The sequence below is a fragment of the Crocodylus siamensis genome, chromosome 2, assembly GCF_052110815.1.
Source record: "Crocodylus siamensis isolate JL-2025a chromosome 2, ASM5211081v1, whole genome shotgun sequence".
Taxonomy (NCBI): Eukaryota; Metazoa; Chordata; order Crocodylia; family Crocodylidae; genus Crocodylus; species Crocodylus siamensis.
Genome location: NC_143396.1, coordinates 77130006 through 77153094, shown reverse-complemented (window position 1 = coordinate 77153094; position 23089 = coordinate 77130006). Strand labels below are relative to the sequence as shown.

At 41.9% G+C, this 23089-nt stretch overlaps 1 protein-coding gene across 2 annotated transcripts in view; it reads left to right on the top strand.

Annotated features, from left to right (window-relative positions):
• The window catches only part of GALNTL6 (polypeptide N-acetylgalactosaminyltransferase like 6), a 961474-nt gene that overhangs the window by 632393 nt on the left and 305992 nt on the right, over nt 1–23089 (top strand). The window lies entirely within an intron of this gene.

The following is a 23089-nucleotide window of genomic DNA, read 5'->3' as shown; positions in this document are numbered from 1 at the left end:
ATAGATGACTACTCATTGAGCACAATAATCCAGTTTATGATACTTTCATCTAGTTTGCATTTCCTTAGCTTGTTAATAAGAATGTTGTGAGAGACGGTATCAACAACCTTGCTAAAGTTGAGGTACATCGTGTCTATTTCTCCCTCCCCATCTGCGTAGCTTGTCACCGTATCACAGAAGGAAATCAGGTTGTTCAGACTTAACTCTTGGTGGATCCATGCTGGCTGTTCCCAGACATTTTGTTCTTTTCCAGGTGCCTCAGAATAGATTTCTTAATGACCTGCTTCATGATCTTTCCAGGTATCAAGGTCAGACTAATGTGTCTATAATTTGCCAGATCTTCCCACTTCCCTTTTTTTAAAAATGAGCACTAAGTGCCTCTTTATTTTGCATCCGCAGGTTTTACAGAACTCTTAGTGTTTTGCATTTTCTAGTTCTTCCTGTTTTCAAAAAGTGTGAAAGACATGGAAAGAAGTAATTTTAATCTCATAATCTGAACAGGGGCTTTCATTTGTTTTACTGGAAAGTATCAGGATGTTTGTGGGTATTGACACAAATTACTATTACCTTTATTTTTTCAATATGGTAATTGCAGGAGCTCCAAATTTTAGGTACATTTTGCTGCAATAGCTCCTGGTACTTTTAATGGTATGTTTTAAATGTGTGGCAGCTGTAAGTAGATTGTACCTTTTTTATAACAGTAACAACAATACATGTGCAGAGTGCCGCAACTCTTTGGTAAATGCTCTCTAGTCTAGACCATGAGAACATCAAAGGCCAGGATGAATTTACAGTATACATTGACTGCCTTTCTCTGATGATTCAGACTGACTTTCACCTTAACCCAGTGTTTAATAGAAGGAAAGTAAAGTCACATGGCTTAATAAGATCCAAAAGATGTTGCATTTTTCTTTATGTAATTTGCAACTATCTGAGGTGATCTGTAAGTCAAATAGTTTTTTCCCCACATTGAAGAGGGTCATTATTTTAATTATTTTTATAGCATTGTAGAGTCTTTAATGTTAAAACCCCATTTCACAAATGTAGAAACTGAGGTGAGCAGAAATGAAGTGTCTTGCCCAATATATCCCAGTTGGGCAATGTCAGAGCCAGGAATTGAGCACAAGTTTCCTAAGTCTGAGTCCATGACCGAATCATTAGAACATCACCAGTCATTAGACTCTCTCCCTTCCATTAAAGGAAGGAGTATAATGTTCATCCTTCAAGTGTACCTGACACATTTTACACTGGAAGCATTATTCTATCAGGAATTTCTTCAAGAAACTTTATACAGGAAGTAGTTGTAAGATATTAATAGGAGACGAACTATTTCTCCCCTGAGCCATGTTGAAAATGTCATATGAAGTATTCAGTTTCAGGATCTGACAGGGACAGGTAGACTGTGAGTTAGGGGAAAAAAAAGTTATGGATTGGTTGCCCCATCTGAACATAGGAGAAAATAAACCACATCTTCAGGTGATGTAAATCACCATAGCTCTATTGATTATCTGCTAAGCCAGTTTATATCATCTGGAAATGTGGGTCAATACCTTTTCTGAATGGAAGTATACTTGTGACAGTTTGGGGAGTATGTCTATGCCAGTATATGCATTTCTTTTTGTTTTGTGAGATATCATTTATGATTTTAACGGTCATGGTGGATTAAATCATCCATTTGTTATCAAGAATCTGACATACAGCAAAGCACTGTATCTGGGCCATTACACAACCATCAAAATGGAATAGCTAAATCCCAGTGGGACAGAGGGAGCTACCCACAGAACCATTAACTGTTAATGACCCATTTTCCCCAGGGAACTTGAAGAAAAACCCAGTGTTAGGAAGAAAGTCAGGAAGAGGCCTTGCAACCTGCATTTAAAAATAAGGTTCTTTTAAGCCATAACCTAAATATGGTTGTGGGGTGGGGCAGGGCATGGCTGGAACCAGACTGATGGCAGAGGAAATCTGGCCTCCTTAAAGATGCTAAATAGCACAAGAAATACTCAGGAGTGCTTAGGCCTCTGAGGAGGAAATAGCCTGGCTCATGCTGTCCTCTAAATTTAAAAAATGTTTGCACTATCTCTAGGTGCAGACAGATGTAACAATTGAAATGTTTTGTGCAGACAGATGTAACAATTGAAATGTTTCCAAGTGAAACATACTTTAAAATGTTTCATAAAGGAAATATTTCAGGAAGGGGATATGCACTAATGTCTATAATATTTCAAAATGCTGCATCCTCCTCCAGTTCCTTTAGAGGAAGCTGCTGCAACCTGCGGCTTCCCCCCACCCCCCAGCTCTTTCTTCACAGGAATGGGAGGTCAAGGAGAGGGAAAAGGGAGAGAGGCGCCAGTAGGCCTTAAGGTAGAAAGGATTGGGGCTGAAGGGTCCAGCTCAGGCGGAGGTCCTAAGAATCAGCAGGGGGGAGTACAAGAGAAGTAAGGACGGCTCTAAATCTGGTGGGAACAGGCTTCCTAGCAAGGGGTGTGGGACCTAATAGTGCCCCAGGACATGGAAGCAGTCCTGGAGTCTGAACAACTGGCAGGCTGTCTGCCCCAATCTCCCTGTCTCCCCTGTGAAAATGTGAAAGGCTCCAAAATAGCACTTTGTTTCAAGTGGTACTATTCTGGCCACTCTTGGAATGTTTCAAAGGGTTTGTATGTTTGTCCAGATGGCCTTTTGAAATGTTTCGGAGACGTGAAATGCTTTAATTGTTAGGTTTGTCTATATCTTATAAGTAAAGTGTCCATGTTTAAGAAATTCCTTGGATAAAGCAGCTGGTTCTTTACATAGTAGATTGGCTGTACCCATAAGGATGGAGCCCTGAGGAGAGCGCGCACAAGTTTTTGGGGAAGTTCAGTGGAGAAGTGGGGGCTGAGGTCAGGTGGACTGTAGTGTGCCACATTCCAGGGAAGGTGGCCCAGTAGAGTCTGCACCAGGGTGATGTCTAAGGCCAGGTACAGACATTATTCTTTTACCAGTATACGTGATTGGAAACCAGCCTGTACCCATAACAGAAAAGAAGTTTAGTGCACACAGACTGGTTTAAAAGTGGCAGAACCCAGTCTAAGATTTGCCCCCTCTCCTCACAAAGGACAAATATTTGTAGTCCCACTACTGATCTAAACTGTGCTGCTTACAGACATCCACGTTAACTTAGATTGATTCCACCTCAGCTTTTTGAATGTCTGTACCTAGCCTTCAAGGCCAGAGATAGATACAGTGTACCAGAGATAGATATAGTGTCTGTGGGACTGTCCCGCTGTCCCTAAATCTGGTTCCAATGCATCCAATCCACTAGGATTCAACTAGTGAATTTAATTCACTAAAATTGAAATTTACTTCAAAGACTCTAGTACACTAATTGGAAAAAGGGGAACTTAATATGAGAAAAGGGCCAGCAAGTTATACCAGTTTTACTAGATCATAATTCTTTTAGCTTCAGATTAATGTTAATGTAAGTGGACCCTAAATCTGCTCTTTAGAATCTACATAAAAATCCATGGACATAATATTGTATTTTCTCATATAAGAGTATAAAGGAGGTAGTTAGCCATGTTAGTTTTGAAGTCAGACAGACTGCAGGGTAGAAATTATAGACTAACTGAATCAGAGTTGTGTAAGTTTTTGTGAGGAGAACTCTCATCATCAGATGCTATGAAAGGATGCGCAGCATATAAAATACATATTTTTTTAGTAGAAAAGAGCGATGATTAGCTAGATACTCTACTGAAAATGATGACTCTAGGATTTCACTTATGAAATGTACAGCTTATAAAAGTGCCAAACACAGCCAATTATAAACTGTCTGACCTTTTTCTCACAATTCCTGTGACAATCTGAGCTGACTTGGGAGCATGGAGATTTTACTTCTTGTACTGATGTGGGAAGTCTATCGTTACATGTATGTGGATGGATCATTCACATATAATGACTGAAGCAAGTATTGCAGAATCAATCCTTATTATGAATTTTATCTAAATAGGTGCATCTCTATGGGTACATGCATGTACGTGTAAATGTGTATACATTTATAGAGAGAAGGCTTTTTTGTAATGTCTTTTACTGAATCAACTACATAATTGGGAGAACTGCTGGAAAAACGTTTGGGCAATAGGGATCCTTCCTCAAATAACCCAATGCCTGTAAACTTGTCCAGCAGTTCTCCCAATAATGCAATTGATAAAATAAAGGATATTGCAGAAGAGCTTTGCCTGTCAGACATTTCATGGGCATTGTGCTACAAAAACACTCCAACCCTACTATACATTTATATATCCTGAACATGAAGGTCTTTTCCTTCGAAAAATTACAGATTTTTCCCACACATCTGGAGAGCCCAGAAAATAACAATTTTGGGAAACTGAAATAATCCTAACAGCTTAGTACCTGTACTGATTCTTGTATTAATTAGAATTAGTGCAAAATGCCACTCTAATGCTATGGCATGTAATATAATTATTTCCTTATAAAAGTATAATGAGTAAAGCCAAACAAAGGATTCTGGTGGATGAATAATATCCATTCACTTTATTCATATATATCCACATGCACTCATTATGTATAATTAGGCAAGAAAATACAGGCTTCCTCATGAAAATGCATTGAATAGAAAATATAGTTAGCCATGAAATATCGCTGCTTTGAATTTTACTTCATGTACTCAGAGGGAAAAAATGCTTACTGACAAAAGAAAAAAGTCATCTTTGCTCTTCAGTGACATTTCTCTATACTTTTTTATTCTTTTTTTTTTTTTAATTGTGACTTTCCACTGCAAACAGTATTTCTAAGCTTTTCAGCATTTGAACAACTGGAGAACTCTCTCTAAATTGAGAATTTGGAATGAAACCTTTTAGTACAAACAGAACTTTGGCAGGTTTAACACCACCACAACAGCTGTTATAATTTGCCGTATTTTTTTATGTGGCATCGTAAAGAAAAGGCCATAACTCCCATCTCTAAATGCAACTGGCATATCCCTTACTGCTTTTCCTGCTGTGGCCTGCCAATTATGAAGAGTGAGTAATGAAAGAGTGAACGCTTTGTAGCAGCCAATTCTCAGAACCATTAGTTTTCTTTTATATTCCAGCCTAATTCCAGGAATGTGCTAGATGAGAAATAAGACATATCATGTCATTTCAGGATAATATCGTGTAATTTTAGGGTAATAAAGAATTCATTTCTGGAGAGAGAAGTGATCTGATATGGAAAAGTTCAATTTCTTTCTCTCCAGAGAGCTTTATCTCTTCATATATGACCTTGTATAATTAAATATATTTCAAATACCAAGAGAAATGGCAGCAGACCAGACAATAGAATTGTCTATTTTATGTTGAAATGAAACAAAATTATATGAAGCAGTCAGTGTAATATAAGATAAAGTAGATGGCTACTATTCATTGTTTCCACTGAAATTCTTTCTATTTGATTATATTCATTATTGTTTTGTAAGGAAGCAATTATATTGTATTCTTCATTAGCAGATTTTTAGACTGATACTTAATTACTTATTCTAAAATAGGACCCACAAAAATCAATACAAAACTTAAGCAATGTACAGGCATTTCATTTGTGCTGAGAGAAAAGCCTTCCTCCTGGCAAGAAAAGAAAGCATATAGCCTTTCAAGGGCTTCCTTGCAGAAGAAAAATGGCTCTTCCAGAAGAGGTAGAACTTCTTGTAACTAGGAAGAACTCCTCTCTCCTGCGCTAAGTTAAATTGCTGTACATTTCTCTTGGCTGCTGAGCATCTCAAAGTCCTCTGCTTTCTCTCTCTCCATCTAAGGGAGAGGGAGAGAGAGCACTGACTTCCTGAGAGCCCGCCCATTGATGAACTCTCAGGGAGCCCTGTGGAGACCCTACCGTGCCGCCAATCAGCTGATTGGTGGGATGGGACAGAGTGCTTCTTCTGCAGTGGGAACCCTCTCAGAGCCCCAGGAGGGTTCCAATTATGGGAGAAGAGCCCCTGCTAGTGTACTCCTCCAGTTCAACCCAGAGGAGTGCAGTGAGGGAAACAGGTATGCCCTGGGATGGAGTTCTCCCAGAGCTGGGGGAGGGTTCCAGTCCTGGAGGATGCTCTCCTGTCCTCATCTTCCTGCCCCAGTTTCTCACCCCCAAAAATTCTTAAATGCCTCTCCCATTCCTCAGCTGAGTAGCATGGGCAGGGATTGCAAATCTTGTGGGACTATTAACCAGGACTGGGGAAGCTATCCCTGTCCTGATTTCTGACCTCTGGGATTTAAATATTACCCCCTCCACCCCTGAGCCCCAGTTCACAGCCCTGTAAACTTTAAATGCCACATGCATTACCCTGCTGGGTGGCACACATGATGATTCAAAAGCTGGGGACCCAGTACCTAGGGTCAGGGAGGGTGTCTCAGCTCCATTTTCCTCCCCCTCTGGCTCATGTCACCCCATGTTCAACCCACTGGGGCTGCACACAAGGCAATATAAAACCTGGGGGGCTACCTATTGACAGCCTGCCTCTTGCCCGGGCAATGGAGAAGGCAGGCTGTCAAATAATTGAGGACAGGCTGTCATCCCCTAAGGCCCATGGGAAGGGGTGGCCCAGGGAGCAGCCTTTTAGTGTCCCTTGGCTGGAGAGTATGCCTGTGTAGCTCTCCGGTCAAGTAGCTGAAGTGCATGTAAGCTCCAGTTCCAGGGCTATTTTTATAGTGGTAAGAATTTCAGAGGAATTAGCTTGTTTTTACTGTTTTTGTTTTGTTTTTTTAAGTCTGGTTAATCAAAGGAAGGCAGTGGCTATGCATAGGCAGTGCACCTCCTGAGAGCGCTGGTGCACCCCCTAAAAAGCTGCACTCCCCACTTAGGCAACAGGCAGGTAGGAGTGCTGGTGCCCCCCCCTCCCCAGGACTGCCGGCCGGGGGGTGTGAGCAGCAGATGGAGCACCGTGGTCGCTTCTGGGAGCACCTGGGCTGCTTCCCAGTCAGTGTAATCAGCCGTGCAGGGACCCCTCCCCCAGTTGCTAACTGGTTGCTGGTGGGGCATGTGCCCCCCCGACTAAGGTGGCACATGCCCCACCAGTTGCCCATGGAGAAAGGGGCAAACGCTTTCTGTACAAAAAGCTATACATTCAAAACTTGAAAAAACCTAAAACTGCCAAGTAGCCAAAGGTAGTTGGAAGATGACATTAAGGTTCATAGGGAGGAACAGGTTTTAATAATGAAGAAGTCTGCTCTAAAGTCTTCCTCGCTAAAGCAAAAATGAAATATTTTAAAGAAATGTATGTACAATTGTTTAACTAAAAGCTATTTTACACTAAAGTTCTTGTATCTGAAGCCAGAATTTTTCTTTTAAAAAATGCAGATACACAAGAAAGATTTCCTCTGATTCTATATTTGATGCTAATGATCTTAAGATACCTTATTTGGTTACAATAAATACATGGAAGTATTTATTCAAAACTATTTAAGCCACTGGAAGATGGAAGAAAGTCAAGGGCTTGTGGTTGTACATCATATTTGGATGTTTTGAATTGATTAACTGCTTTTAGCAGCTTTCTTCTGTAATTCTGTTCATGCAGTTCCAAGAGAACGTTTTCTTATGATGTTTTGTATGGCTGTTTCATGATCTGTAAGTTTTTCTTGCGAAGTCTTGTACCAGCTGTCTGCCTACTCACTTCGTTTTGTATAGTTAATTGGGGAATAATGGTTTCTTCCAAAGCCTGTATGAAAGGAGAATCTGAAATAGAAAGCAGCTTGCAGTTTAGTCTTTAGATAACATTATCCTCATGTTATAGTCTGACATGAAATCCGCATAGTGCAGGTTTTGGAGGTCAGATGCCTGGTTGAAAGACATGATAAATCACTCAGTGTACAGTATTGCTTTCCTGCTATAACTCCATTATTCAGCTCAATTGCTGCTTGATTCCTGAAAGTTTGACTTGTTTTCTAAGTATAGTAAGCAAATAACCATTTTTATTGAAGTTGGCATTCATATATTACTTCTCATAGCATTAAAATATTCACTTTTGCTCTATAAACTTCATTTTTATATTTCAATAGATTCTAAAACAATATAATTAATTTACTATTTAGTATTATTAATGTGCAAATTGTAACTGAGGATATGAAAATGAATTATGCAAATGTACATTTAGCACATCATAAAAAGAGTCCCAGTTTAAGCTTATTAAATTTACTGAATACAATTTAACTTGGCATCTGCTCTATATATGAATACATTTGTAAGACTAAGTGAAACATCAGACTTACAGCATAATATACTATTCTCTGGAATGTCGGTGATATTCTTTATACGTGTATGATAATAGGGGGTTGGGTGCAAGCCCATCTTGGGAGCATCCATACAACCATCTTTTCTGCTCAAGGAGAGAGAATTTTAATATACTGGTCAGGAGTTGCTGGTTGACTCCCTTTTGTAAAGATGTGGATGTGACTTCCAAATTGGTATTGCAGAGGTTATGACAAAACCTGTCATATACTTGCAAGTCTACTTCCATGTTGCTTCTAAAAAAACAAATGGTGACACCAGAAGTATATGGCAAGATAAATAGCTGTTGTGTATTGGTTCTCCTCAAGTATTAAAAGTACAATCATTTAAATGAATATTGTTTAGGAGCCTTTTCCAGGGTAATTTTTCCTCTCCAACCAACCAACCACCTATCCAAGGAGTATAAGCCTAATTCTTCCTCTAGGTAGACTGGTGAAAATTTGGAGTAGCTGTAATGACTTTGAAGGATTTACACTGCTGTAATTTAGAATATTGAAGTGTATTTGCATAAGTAATGGTATGTATGATATAAAGGGTAAGGGTAGGAAAACAGTCAGCATTTTCTTGAAAGGATTTTAAATCACGTTGCCTCAATAACTTTATTTTTAAAGTTTTGCAAAGTACCTTCACATTGTTCATTTGAAATGACCTCTTTCCTTCTTTATTTGTTACCTGATTATAAAGGATTAAAGATCATGTTAATTTCTGAAGTACAGTGATCTGAGGTTAAAGCTGAGGCAGTTATGCAGTTTTAACTGGGTCTTTATTATCTGTACTTTAATTTTGTCACATTAAACCAAAATAGCTCTCCCTCTTCTCACAAGTAACTAGCTAGTCTCTTTCTCCTTCCCCATAGTATTTGGATATATTTATCCTGATGCCTTTTAAAAAGTTAGCGTACAACTCCATTTTCCCAGATGTCAAAGATTAATCACACCAGATGCAACATCTGCTGTATTTTGCTACAAATGCCAATATTTGTTGGGTGCAGTTCCAAGAAAATTTTAGGGGCTTTTTTTTTCATTTTAATACATCTCGAGAGCTTATTCATCTCTCATATAGTTTGTTATTATTATTTTGTTTTATTATCTATAGTACTGGCTAGCACACTGGTCACCTGTTTTGTGATTTCATAATTCTATGAACTAAACATTTTCCATGTTTTGGTGACAGTGCACTTACTGAAATATCATTTGGCAGGCTAGAATGATATAATGTAGTTTACAGCCGAGAGCAGGAAAATGCTCACTTAGATTAAGTATTCTATGATTATCAAGATATTTCTTATCATGGCGTCATTTTAGTTGCTGGTGAAATCCAGTTAACTAGCCATCATCCTAAGATTTGTATCACCAAGCCTTCAGCACCAAAGCTGAGTTGAGTGGATCCAACTCTGAGGATATAAAAGTGAAGTTACTTGAGGATCAGATGAGAAGGAACAGTGTTTGATTGGGAAGGGTGAATGGCTTTCCTTTTGCATGCTCTACTTTTGCATGTACTATTCCAAGGCTGTCTTCCTGTGAACTCATTCATTTAGGGCATGTATAGAAATTACATTTAGATTGACCTAACTATGGTAAGGTCAATCTAAATTCTGAATCATACAAGTGTTCAGGGAGGTTAAATAAGGTAAAAAATGTCAGGCCCCATCTAAGTTCAGTTGAGGAGGTGAACTAACTTAGATCAGCAATAGGTTAGCCCAATTTATTGAGTGCCTATATGTGTTCAGAGTGCAGCCCTAGAGCTCAAAGAGCCAAGCCACTCACCTCAACCCTAGGGTTGTGCTCTTACTACCCTCCCAGCTCTGATCAGGCTATTTTTATCCCCCAGTTCCCTCACCCCTGGACAGAACCCCATGATCCTGCCCACCCTGTCCCCCACCCCATTGTATTTACCCTAGTTTCCCTGTGCAGCTCCTGTGACTGGCATAAAACTGTACATGCTGCTCCCCATCTACATCCATGCAGTTGAAAGTGAGTCATGTAAAGAGAGACCAGGTGCACTGAACAACCATCCATACCCTTAGTATGTGAATTGTGAGTTAAAGTTAATGTGCGAATTAACACACATAGCTCCTGCATAGCCTTCCTACGTGAGTCACCTAGATTCCAGGAAACGGAATTTATTCCAGGTGTCTTTACTCAGGTTCATGTATTTGACCTAGGTACTGGCGAAGGTAGGTATATCCCCTTTGCTCTGTTTATGATGAAATCACAGTCCTGATGTGGCAAAAGATTTGTACTGATAAGTCATTCTAATATTTTATAGATTCTTGTTAATTCCAAAAATATTTGGGTTTGCTTGTGTTTCTCTTTATGGCTGTAGATTAGGAAATTGATGGTTTGAAAGAGAAAATTACAATCCATGTCCAAAGCAGCACAGTTGGACATCAAACTATCTATCCTTTTCAAAACTAGTTATGGCATTTCAGTAGGATACTGATGAAGTTAAGGTTCTTCTTATTAAGCTACTGACTCTAATTCAGTTTCAAAAAAGCATTACGTTTTAAAAAGCAGTGGGAGGAAGAGACATTGAAGAAGGAAGAGACAAGGTAAGGACAAGAGCTCCTGATTTTGGATGAAAAAGGAAAAAATTCTTATAATGTAAGAAAATAACAAAAAGCACAGGACCCAAATGTGGTCTGAGTGATGAGATGGACACATAATTATTCTCACCTATTAAGCATATGAATGCTTCAGCAGTTCATTAATGTGCATGCATGGTCACTTGCTCGCTACAGAAGAACAGAAAGATTGAACACTCAAGTACACAGAAGCTAGGAATTGCTCATGTTGGTATTTAGTAATGTCACATTTGATCAATTTAATCAATGTTTCATAGTAATGAAAGAAAGCTGTTCCACAAGCCATTCTCCATAGTCAGAGAGGACAGCCACTCCAGTCAAAACTTACAAGTCTCAAAGCCATTACATGGAGTTCTGTTTTCTTTATTAGTCAAATGTTTAAAAAGTGAACAGACCAGGCAGTTAACTCATCCTGGCACCAAAGCAGAGTATTTGGCCTATCATTGTAGTATTGTTTCCAAGTTTTAGGCCAATAGATTATACCATAGAGCTGGTGCAGAAAATGTTTGAACATTAATTTACTTCAGCCTGTATACAAGCCAAAATAATTGCGACTGGCAAATTAGATCTTTTTTTTTCAGCCAGAGCTGAGTTGAAAGGTGTCATTCTGGATACTTTCATGTACACATCTAACCACAAGCGCATCAAGATGGGTGCACTTCCTGTATGATATTCACTCATGTCTGTGACATCACACATAGTCAATGGAGGCTACCAATCTTCACAACAATAAAACACTTTTTAGACTTTATCACTCATCACCAAAGGAAAAGAATCAAGAATGTGTAACCTTTGTGTAGATAACATCAATGTAATATTTCACACAAGATGAAAATGACTACAGGTGTTTGTGTCTTTGTATATTGTACGCTATCGGGCAAACTGTCATTAATTAATGTAAAATGCTTAGTTGTGAAACTTGATGAGCTCCTTTATATCTATACTACCCAAATACAGAAGCTGAAGTTGTTTTCAGGTTCAACAAAATGATACTGCCAGGGGAGACCCCGAGCAGATCAAAAGTGACTACAGGGCTCTGGGTGCAAAGGTGAAGTGATTATGGGCTCAGGTGGTCTCTTTGATCTTTCTGGTCAAGAGAAAGGACTGGGCAGGTGCAGATGGATGCTACAGATCAATGCATGGCTGCACAGGTCGTGTTGCCAGCAGGGCTTTGGCTTCTTTGGCCACAGGATGATGGCCCAAGAAGAAGGATTGCTATGAAAAGATGGGATCCACGTGGTGAAGAGAGGGAAGAGCATCTTCACAGATAAGCTCATTAACCTAGTGAGGGAGGGGTTTAAACTAGGTTTGCCAGGGGATGGAGACCAAAGCCCTGAGGTAAGTGGGGAAGTGGGTACCTGTACCTGAATGTATGGAGTCTGGAAAACAAGCAGGCAAAATTGGAGGTCCTTGCATAGTCATGGAACCATGACATGATTAAAATAACAGAGACTTGGTGGGATAGCTCACATGACTGGAGCACTGTCATGGATGGGTATAAACTGTTCAGGAAAGACAGATAAGGTAGAAGAGGAGGAGGAGTTTCACTTTATGTAAAAGAGCCATATGATTGCTCAGTGCTCCACAATGACACTGAAGAGATGCCTGTTAAAAGTCATTCAGTTAGGGCCAGAGGAGAGAGCAACCAGGATGGTTGCCTGGTTGGCATCAGCTATAGACCACCAGACCAGGGGGAAGTGGTAGACGAAGTTTTCTTCAAACTGCTGTCAGAGCAGAAGTTTCCCAATCACAGGCCCTGGTTGTTATGGGAGACTTAAATCATTCTGACATCTGCTGAGAAGCCAATACAGAGGTGCACATGCAATCCAGGAAGTTTTTGGGAGAGGGTTGGGGACAACTTCCTGGTGCAAGTTCTGGAGTGGTCAACTAGAGCCATGCTTTTCTTGACCTGCTCCTCACAAACAGGGAAGAACTGGTAGGGAATGTACTAGTAGTTGGCAACTTGGGCAGGATCCTGAGGAAAGGAAGGAGGGAGAGCAGCAGAAAATGGACCCTGGACTAAGCCTTACTGAGAGGGCAGGAACAAACCATTCAGATGTGCAGAAAGACCAGCAAGTATGGCAGAAGACTGGCTTGGCTTAGTAGAGAACTCTTCAATAAACTAAATCATAAAAAGGAAGCTTATAAGAAGTGGAAACTTGGACAAACAACTAGGGAGGAATGTATTGTTCAGGCATGCAGGGATGAAGTCAGGAAGGCCAAAGTGCAATTAGAGTTGCAGCTAGCAAGGGATGTGAAGGGTAACAAGAAAGGTTTCTACAAGTATGTCAGTAATAAGAGGAAGTTCAGGAAAAGTGTGGGTCCCTTACTGAATGTGGGGGCAACCTAGTGACAGAGGGTGCAGAAAAGGCTGAACTACTCAGTGCCTTTTTCACCTCAGTCTTCACAGGCAAGGTTAGCTCCCAGACTACTGCACCTGGCAGCACAGTTTCTAGAGAAGGTGAGCAGCTGACAGTGGTGAAAGAACAGTTTAGAGGCTATTTAGAAAAGTACAAGTCCATGGGGCTGGATGTGGTGCAGGCAAGGGTACACAGAGAGTTTGTTAATGTGGTATCAGAGCCACTGATCATTATCTTTGAAAACTCATGATTGGGAGAAATCCCAGATGATTGGAAAATGGTAACTATAGTGCCTATCTTTAAGAAAGGGAAGAAAGAGGATCCAGGAAACTGCAGAGTGGTCAGCCTTAGTCCCTGGAAAAATCCTGGAGTAGGTCTTCAAGGAATCCCTAAGCGCTTGGAGGAGAGGAAGGTGATTAGGAACAGTCAACATGGATTCACCAAGGGCAAGTCATGCCTGACAAACCTTATTGCCTTCTGACTCACCCCCTGGCTGTGGGAGGGGTGGACAGGCTCTGACAAAAATAAATAAATAAATAAGGACTGGGCCCCTCATCACTTCTGCCTTCAGTAGGCTCCTGCAGGTGGCAGGATGGCTAGGGCTACCCAGGAATAGCCTGGCTTGCCTCAGGGCAGTGTGGGAAAGTGGCAGGAGGGCAGCAGAATTTGCTGGTGGCTAGAGAAGGTGACAGAGATGGTGCATGGGGTGCTGGAAACCTGGGCGAGCTATTAGCTGGCCAGGTGACACCCCAGCTCAGAGATGCCAGATCCAATGCTTCCCTGAGCCTGTCCAGGCTTCCAGCACCCAGTGCACCATCTGCGCTCCCTGCTCTGGCCACCAGCATACCCCGCTGTCCTCCTGCCACTTCCCCATGCTCTCCCAGGAGCAAGACAGCCCATTCCTGGGCAGCCCAAGCTATCCTGCCAGCTGCAGGAGCCTGCTGACAGCTGCATCATTGCAATTTGCAATGTTGCAAACTCATTTAACGCCCCCCAACTCTTGCACATGTACAGTGTGATGCCATTAAGCCACACAAAGTGACATTTTTGTCACATGTACATGGTAATGCTGTTACGTGTAGAAATGTCCCCTGATTTGAAAATTTCAGCACAAATTGTTCACATTTGGCTAAGTTATACGTAAATAGGATGCAGGTCTTATAATGGCCTTAATAAGCCTAAGAAAACTTAATTTGCAGACATTTGCATTCAGTTTATCTCTGTTGTAGCTGAGCATCTTGCAACACTAATGAATTAGCCACGTAATGCATTTAGCAGACACAGAACTTGTGGCATATCGAGTTTCTATGATTTGCTCCAAAGCACAAGAATTTCGTGGAAGAGCCAGAACAATAATCCAAGTCTCTTGATTTCCTAGTCATGTTCCTTAATCACAGGATCATGAGGCCACATACGTACAGGTTTCATTACCCTGCATGTATTCATATGGATTTATAAATATGACAGCTTTCCTATTCTCGTTATTTTATGATCCAATTAGAAGTATGCTTTTTCTCTAATGTCAGAATGCAAAATCATTTTACTGAATTCCTTTTTTGTTCTATGGCGATTTAACCTTAAGGAAAAATATTCAATGAGCTGAGGCCCTAGACTTGAATACCAATAAATCATGCTATTTATGCAAGAGCAGCAGTAACAACAAAAATCTCTTAATTTTGATTAGTATATTCCTTTTATCTTCCTTTTGAAAGACAAAGAAAATTGCAATGCTCAGAAATTTATTTTCACCTATAGTTTTCTTTGTTTTGGTTTTTGCTTTATGGCTTTCTTTTCTCTACCTCCTGAATGGAGAGAAAATCATGTTCTGTTTAAGACTCTAAGAGCTTTTGTGTAAAAATCAATGGAAGACTACCAACATGAGAATTAATAAGATTCAAATAGTTTCTGAAAGATTATGATTTGAGCTTCTTTTGTCTAGCCTCTTCCTTATATTACAATTTTATGGGAACTGTAATAATAGTATGCCCCTAAAATAAACAACAGCTGGTTTCCTCCAGGTGTATGATACTGAATCACAATGTTTTTTAAAGTTGTAATTATTTTACATATTTTAATGATAAAAATTACCAGTTAACTAGAACAGGTAATGGAAATGGATAAGGTGATCACCATCAAATAATGCATAAAATAAACTTAGTATAACAAATTTTCAGAGAGGACAACTAAATGCAACTCATGATCCAGATGTGAAATGTTTATGCAAACAAATGAAAAGCAGGCTTGGTTTACTTAGTAAAGATTTTTACGTAGAGGATAGACTTGGTTGTGTTAATATGTTTTACCAGTATAAGGCTGATTTATGAACAGATTAGGGGAAAGCAAAGAAACTAGCACTTTTTAAAAAGCGAAATATTTTCTTGTAATGATTTTTTATGGGAAAGGTACTTGGAAAAAAAAAACCTAGTAGTGAATCCGAAGATGTTTGCTCTGAGCAAGAAGACTAGTATGTAACAAAACTAAATATCACTAACCCTGAAGAAGGTCTTTGCCAATTTGTAGCACCAGTTAAACTGGACAATATTTAGGTGACAGAGTTACCGAAGTTATCATCCCTGTGCAGATTGGAAAAGCTGCAGGATCTTGATAGGTTTTTAGAAAGTCCATTATGTTTCAGTCAGAGTTCTAAATGTTTCTTAGCAAAAATACGTATTGTAATCATCTGTGGCTAATGCATTCTTCATACTAGCAAAGAACAGTAAGGACTTGGCAAAAGTGGTCATGCAGAAGTAAATGAAAAGGTTTAAAACAATCTGCATGGACTGTCTCAAAAGAGCTGAGGGAGACCTGCTTGGAATTATAAACCAGCATTCCTCTTAGGTTTTTCACTAATTGTGTTTGGACCAAAACCACTGTAATAAAGTTTTTTTTTAGATAGCTGTGAGAACATGAAATAGTGCCAAGCTCTTCAGTCAGTCATTAGATACCTATTTTCCCCTAAGCATAATTATTAGTTATTGGGAAAAGCTAGGAAGAGCTGAACTCAATGGGTTACCACCAGTGATTTATTCATAGCTGGATGGCATTCTGTAATTTCTAAAGTGTGCCTGAATTAGAAGTCACAGGTTAAATACATTCACACTGCATAGAACCATAGATGTGACTTGCAAGTTTGTTTTTATTTTCTGAATGCAAAAAGTTGCCATCTCCCTCTTGTACATAAAGACCTTACCACAAACATTTTTAAAACTGCTGATAAATTACTGCAATTTCACCTGTTTTATGGTGCTTGGTTAGAACTAGTTACTTCTCCGTCCATTTTCTGGTCTCTTTGACCATATCTCCTAGGAACCTGACAAAGTCGGCTGTAGCCCAGTGATTCTCAACCAGTGTGTTATGACAACCTTTGAAGGGTGCCAGAGGGAGGGTGGAGATAAGTGATATAAGTGCAGACTCTAAAGAGGAGAAAGGTGCAGTCCCTTTCGGCCACTCCTCCTCCTCCTCCCTACACTCTCTGCAATGCAGGCACTCCCCTGCTTCTCCTCTTTTCCTTAAATAGGTGAGCACTCTAAGCAGGTAAGCGCTACAATAAATAAATTTATTTTTGAAATGGGATACCATTCAATTCACGAGGTTATGTGAGGGTTGCCCCAAGTCTAAAAGGGTTGGGAGCCCCTGCAGTAGCTTATGAAGGTCATGGATCTCTGAATGAGTTGGACTATAAGGTGGCATCCTGCCCTGCCTTCTGTATATCTCCTTAGCTAGGTCTTAGGTTTCATGTCTTCTTTATCCATCCCAAGGCAGACTGCCACACTTCTCAAACTCTCATAATTCTTATAATTTTAGTCTGAACTTGCAGCTAAAGTATTCTATCAACTGTTCTGACCTAGCAAGTCTGGCTGACTTCAGCCCCTGAAGTTTTCTTCTTTTGGGTAGTCTGTGACAATGGCAGTATTGTTTGTTCTGACATCAGAGTGAAACATTTTTTGGGGGGGGGGGGCGGATTTTTAAAACGCTGGTGCACTTGACTGTCACCTAAAACTAGCATTCTTTGATGGTAAACTTGGCTAGCCTGTCTTCTTCACAAAGTCTTTGTCTGGTTCTCCTGTCTGTTGAGTCAAGGTTCCTTTTCTTTAAACTTTTGCAGGTTTAGTATTTTTTATTCTAAAAGCTGGTATACGGGAGCCTTTTTCTGTCCTGGAAGTTTCTCTTAACAACTACCATGTATTTTCAGAGAAGTGACTCAACTCAAGCCATTCATTATTCTTCTCTGATTGTTTTGCCTTACAACCTGCCATTAAATTAAGCCAATACCTTCATGCCATAAACATCCTTGGCGACATGGAGAATTCACAAATTATGAAGAACAGCTCTAGTTATTTCATATGGTCTTTCTAGCAAACTCTATTAGTGAATTATAGGAAAATATGTCTAAAAAAAGTGTTTTAGAAGGAAACTATTAATTTAACAGATGTCAGCCAAGTTTGGCATGATCAGAGTTCTAAAATATTTTAGAGATCATTCTGCCTTTTTAGAGACCATTTCTCCTATTTACAAAAATGACCTGAGGTGCTGGCCCTTGAGTATAATCAGTATAACCTTAGATATTTTTTGTTCTCCTTAAGACTATATTCATAGAATTTGTTCTCAACAAAAATGAAACCATAGACTAGATTTTCAACGTGACATAAATCAGTGTAACTCCATTAAGATCAATGGAGCTGTGCTGATCCATTCTAAATGAGGTTCTGACTCAGTATTTTTTTTTCTGAAGCTCTTCAAATGAGTATGCACTGTTGTTGTTAAGATACTGGAATATGTAGAGCAGATATCTTTTAGCCTGGATAAAAAAATTTAAATGGTGGAAAGAATATAAGTCCATACATGTGGTAAGGAGCAAAAGAAGGACAGGGATAGTTTCTAGGTTTTTCTTAAGTTTTTTCCTGTACCTTCAGCTTATGAGACAACAAAAGGTGGTTTGCTCTTTTGTTTTTCATATAGAGAACATGGGGAATTGGTAATGGTATCAAATGAAATAGTTCTCAACACCAGTGTTCACTCAGCAGCATAGTGCTTCCCCAGCATTTCCAGTCCTTTCTGTCAGGATTAGTAAATCATTTGAAAGGGCAGCTCCCCATTTCCCATAATAAAAGCTGCCTTGCTCAGTTTTGGTTTCCATTTCTACTGCATCAATATACAGCAGGTTTATGAATATGTGCAGACATTGCTACCAGATTACTTACAAAACTATGTTCAAGCTGTATAAGTGTCAGCATTTCATCTTCTTTTTTACCTAACGAATGTGCTTCAGCCAAAAACCTGGAAAGTTAAGCCATGTGTTCGTTAAGTTTAGTAAAGCATAATTTTAGATGAAATGTGCATGAAAGCATGAGTGTGAATAAAATGCATAAATAATGAGCCTTATAACTATGGTATAAGTATGGAGGAGAGAGAGAATTACATTCAAAGTCCAGGGAAAAATTTACGTGGAAGAGCTCCAAATTTTCCATTTTAATCTTGTAGCCCTGTACTGATTGGGGGCCTGCACTATGAGAAAATTAATGTAGTTTCATAGATTTCATAGACATTAGGGCTGGAAGGGACCTTGGAAGATCATCAAGTCCAGCCCCCCTGCCTAATGGGCAGGAAGTCAGCTGGGGTCATAGGATCCCAGCAAGATAAGCATCCAATTTGCTCTTGAAGGTGTTCATTGTGGGTGCTTGAACCACCTCCGATGGCACACTGTTCCAGACCTTGGGGGCTCGGACAGTAAAGAAATTCTTCTTTATGTCCAGCCTGAAATGGTCTTCTACTAGTTTATGACCGTTCAACCTCGGGGCATACCTTGGGGCAGCCTGGTGAACAAAAGTTCCCCCAGATTCTGGTGGTCACCTGATAAACTTATAGGTGGCCATCAGATCACCCCTGAGCCTGCGCTTTTCCAGTGTAAAGAGCCCCATCGCTCTCAGCCTGTCGTTGTAAGGTCTGTTTTCCTGACCTCTGATCATGCACGTGGCTCTTCTCTGGACTCTCTCAAGCTTCTCCACATCCTTTTTGAATTGTGGAGCCCAAAACTGGACACAATACACCAGCTGCGGCCTCAACAAAGCCGAGTACAAGGGGAGAATGATGTCCAAGGATTTGCTTGAGAAGCATCTATGGATGCAAGCCAGCGTTTCGGTCACTTTAGTAGCTGCAGAATCGCACTGCAGGCTCATGCTCATCTTGTGGTCAGTGAGGACCCCCAAGTCTCTTTCTTCTGTAGTGCTAGCCAGCATAGCACTGCCAAGCCTATAAGGTTGCTGAAGGTTTTTCTTCCCAAGCTGGAGAACCTTGCATTTTTCGGTGTTAAACACCATCAGGTTCTCGTCCGCCCATTTGCTGAGCCTGTCCAGGTCAGCCTGGATCACCTGCCTGTCTTCTGGTGTGGATGCTTTGCCCCAAAGTTTGGTGTTGTCAGTGAATTTGGCCAGTCCGCTCCTGACTCCAATGTCCACAGGACACCATGATGAGTGACTGCCATCAATTACTACCCTCTGGGTCTGACCACGGAGCCAATTTCCCAGCCCACGGTTCATGGTGGACCCAAGGCCACAACTGGCCAGTTTGGCCAAGAGGTGATCATGGGATACCAGATTGAAGGCTTTTTTGAAGTCAAGATATATGACATCTATCTCTTCTCCCTTGTCCAGGTCATAGGTCACCTGGTCATAGAAGGAAATGAGATTGCAAGACCTACCCGCAACAAACCTGTGTTGGCTATCCCTTAGGATGTTGGCATTGGCTAGTCCATTAAGGATGGCCTCTTTAATAAACTTTTCTAAGATCTTCCTCAGGATAGAAGTCAGGCCGATGGGCCTATAGTTTGCCGGATCCACTTTCATCCCTTTCTTGAAGATGGGCACCACACTGGCCTCCTTCCAGTCTTCTAGCACTACACCAGAGTGCCAGGAGTTCTCAAAGATCCGTGCCAGTGGCTGGGCTATGACGCTCGCCAGCTCCTTGAGTACCCTGGGGTGTGGATTGTCAAGGCTGGCTGACTTGAAGGTATGCAGCTTCTCAAGATGTTCCCATACCCGGACCTCCCTGTCCCGTAGTGGGCATGGGCATCCCGTGGGATTGATGAAAGACTGACACAAAGTACTCATTTAATAGGTTGGCTTTTTCCTGGGTGTCAGTTGTCAGTTGCCTCATCTGGTTCAGCAGGGGTCCAACATTGCCCTTGCTTTTTCTCCGGCTCCCCACATATCTGAAAAAGGACTTTATTGTCCTTCATGCTCAAAGTTAGTTGGAGTTCAGTTGCGGCCTTGGCTTTCCTGGTTTGCTCCCTGCAGGACCTGAACAGTGCAGAATAATCCTCCTTGGAGGTGAATCCCGTCCTCCATCCTTTGTAGGCTTTTCTTTTTAGCCTTAGGAGGTCTGCTAGGCCCCTGGAGAGCCAGGGTGGCTGCTGTGCCCTCTTGCTGCCTTTCCTCCGAGATGGAATAGACTTAGCTTGTGCATTGAGGATTGCTCCCTTAAGGAGTAACCACTCTTCTTGAACTCCCCTCTCCCTGGGGTCATGGTCCCTTAGGGCCTCACTGACAAGCCTCCTGAGCTTGTCAAAGTCAGCTTTTCTGAAGTCAAGGACTTCCGTGTTGCTGACTGACTTGCCAGCTTTACAGCAGATGGTGAAGGTGATCAGCTCATGGTTGCTGTCACCCAACTTCCCATCAATCACTAGGTTGCCAATTAGGTCATCCCCTGTGGCCAGTACCAGGTCGAGCAGACCTCTCGTTGGCCCATAGACTTTTTGAGTCAGGTAAAGGTCATCAACGCACAAGGGCGCTTTGCGACCGCTCGGATTTTGCTGAGTGATCCTCCCACAAGATGTCCAGGTAATTGAAGTCACCCATGACAACCATGCTCCTGGAGCATGCAGCCTGAGCCAGTTCCCAGGCGAACTCCTGGTCAAGCTCAGGACTTTGAGTGGGAGGTCTGTAGTAGACTCCCACTATTGTGTTTCCCACAGATTTTAACCCAGAGGATCTCCAGTCATCCACCCTGGTTGCCAATATCAGCTTGCAGAGACATGTAGCTTTCTTTAACATAGAGAGCGACACCCCCGCCCCTTTTATCTACACGATCCTTCCTGTACAGGTTATAGCCATCTGTACCCGAGGTCCAGTCATGGGTGGAATCTCACCAGGTCTCCATTATCCCTATGACATCATAATTATTTGCATTGAGCAGGAGGATGAGCTCCTCCTGCTTATTACCCAAGCTCCTGGCATTTGTGTACAGGCAGGCAAGTGTCCCCTTGGGGGCTCTTGCCTTGCCCACAGATTTTACCAGGGCTGGGGCAAGGGTGGGCTCCCTTAAGTGCCTTAGCCTGCTGGCTTTGCAAGGCTTGGTCAGCTGGCCAGTAGTGGCGGTAGTCCTTCCGTCCCCCAACAAACTTAGTTTAAAGCCCAGTGGAGCAGGTCAGCCAGTCTGGCTAAGAAGAGCCTCCTCCCCAGGAGAGAGAGGTGGAGGCCATCTCTTCCCAGCAGCTCACTGCCTCTCTTGCCAAAGAACGGGCTGTGGTTATGGAAGCCAAAGCCTTCCTGATGACACCCAGCACCGCAGTCTTTGGTTAACTACCTGGATCCTCCTCTCCCTCCTCAGCCCATAGCCTGAGACTGGGAGGATTGAGGAGAATGCCACCTGTGCCCCCAGACCCTTCAGCCCGGCTCCCGAATCCCTGTAGCGCCTCATGACCCAGCTGGGAGCGTTCCAAGCCGTGTCATTGGTGCCCACGTGAATAAGGAGCATAGGATAGTGGTGTGTGAGCTGGAGGAGCTTTGGGATCTTCTCTGTAATGTCCTGGATGTGGGCCCCCGGGAAGCAGCAGACTTCCCAGACTAAGGGGTTGGGGCAGCAGATTGCCCCCTCAGTCCCCCTCAGGATGGAGTCTCCCACAACAAACACATTACATTTTGTCTTGGGGAGAGCGGGGACGGTAGCTGCAGTGTTGCCTGTGGGAGCTGGCAACTTAGCAGGCTCTGCTGGAGCAGCAAGAGGTGTGTACCTGTTGCTAAGCTTCAGTGGGGCAGAGGCCATGGTGCAGCGGGCCTTAGGGCCCTTGACCACCTTGGTCCATGCCCCTGACTGGACAGAGTGGGAGGTCCCAGAATCATCCTTTGTCCTGGAGGGAGACGGTGCTCTACCCTGCTGCTCCCAGAGGGGAAGGGCCTGACAGTAGGAGTCAATTTCCTGCTCACAGTCCTTGATGCCATGCAGTCTCTGGACTGGAGTTCCTCCCGCTGGCATGCCAGAGACCCCAAAGGGGAGCAGACCCCACACGGGGAGGTGGCCATGCTCCTGGGCCCCAGAGCCTGAAAAAGGGACAGGCAACCCCTGCAGCCGAGAGCCAGGGGCTCTGTCTGCACGGAGCCCGGAACCGTGAGCTCCGTCTGGGTGGCCCAAGTTGAGTTAGATCAAGAAGGACATTAGCTGCATATAAAGCTTTTATGACTTCCATCTCAATATGTACATCATGATCTGCCCTGTTTGATCTTACTGTCTCTTCTAGAGGGTCAGTTGGGTGGAACTCTACCTTGACCTTCTCTCTCATATGCATTAAGATAGACAAGTCGGGTGTCTCTCTTCAGCTTGTGTTCCTTATAACTCATCAGAATACCTTGAAGTATCATCTCTTCTCTTCTATTTATCATTTGTAGGCTTTGACATTTAAAAGCAGATGGTGCCATCACTACTTGAAGTTATTTTAGTTTCTTATTTTCCCTGTAACAGGAATTTTTAAAAATGACTGTAAACACATGAGCCTTTAAAAAGTTACAGTTATCTTCATATCAGAGGTGAATGACATCACCGAAAGATTTCTGAAGACATGTTTTAAGATTCCTCTTTTACATGAAGTGCATCTAGCTCATCACTAGAATTCAGCCCTGGCATATAA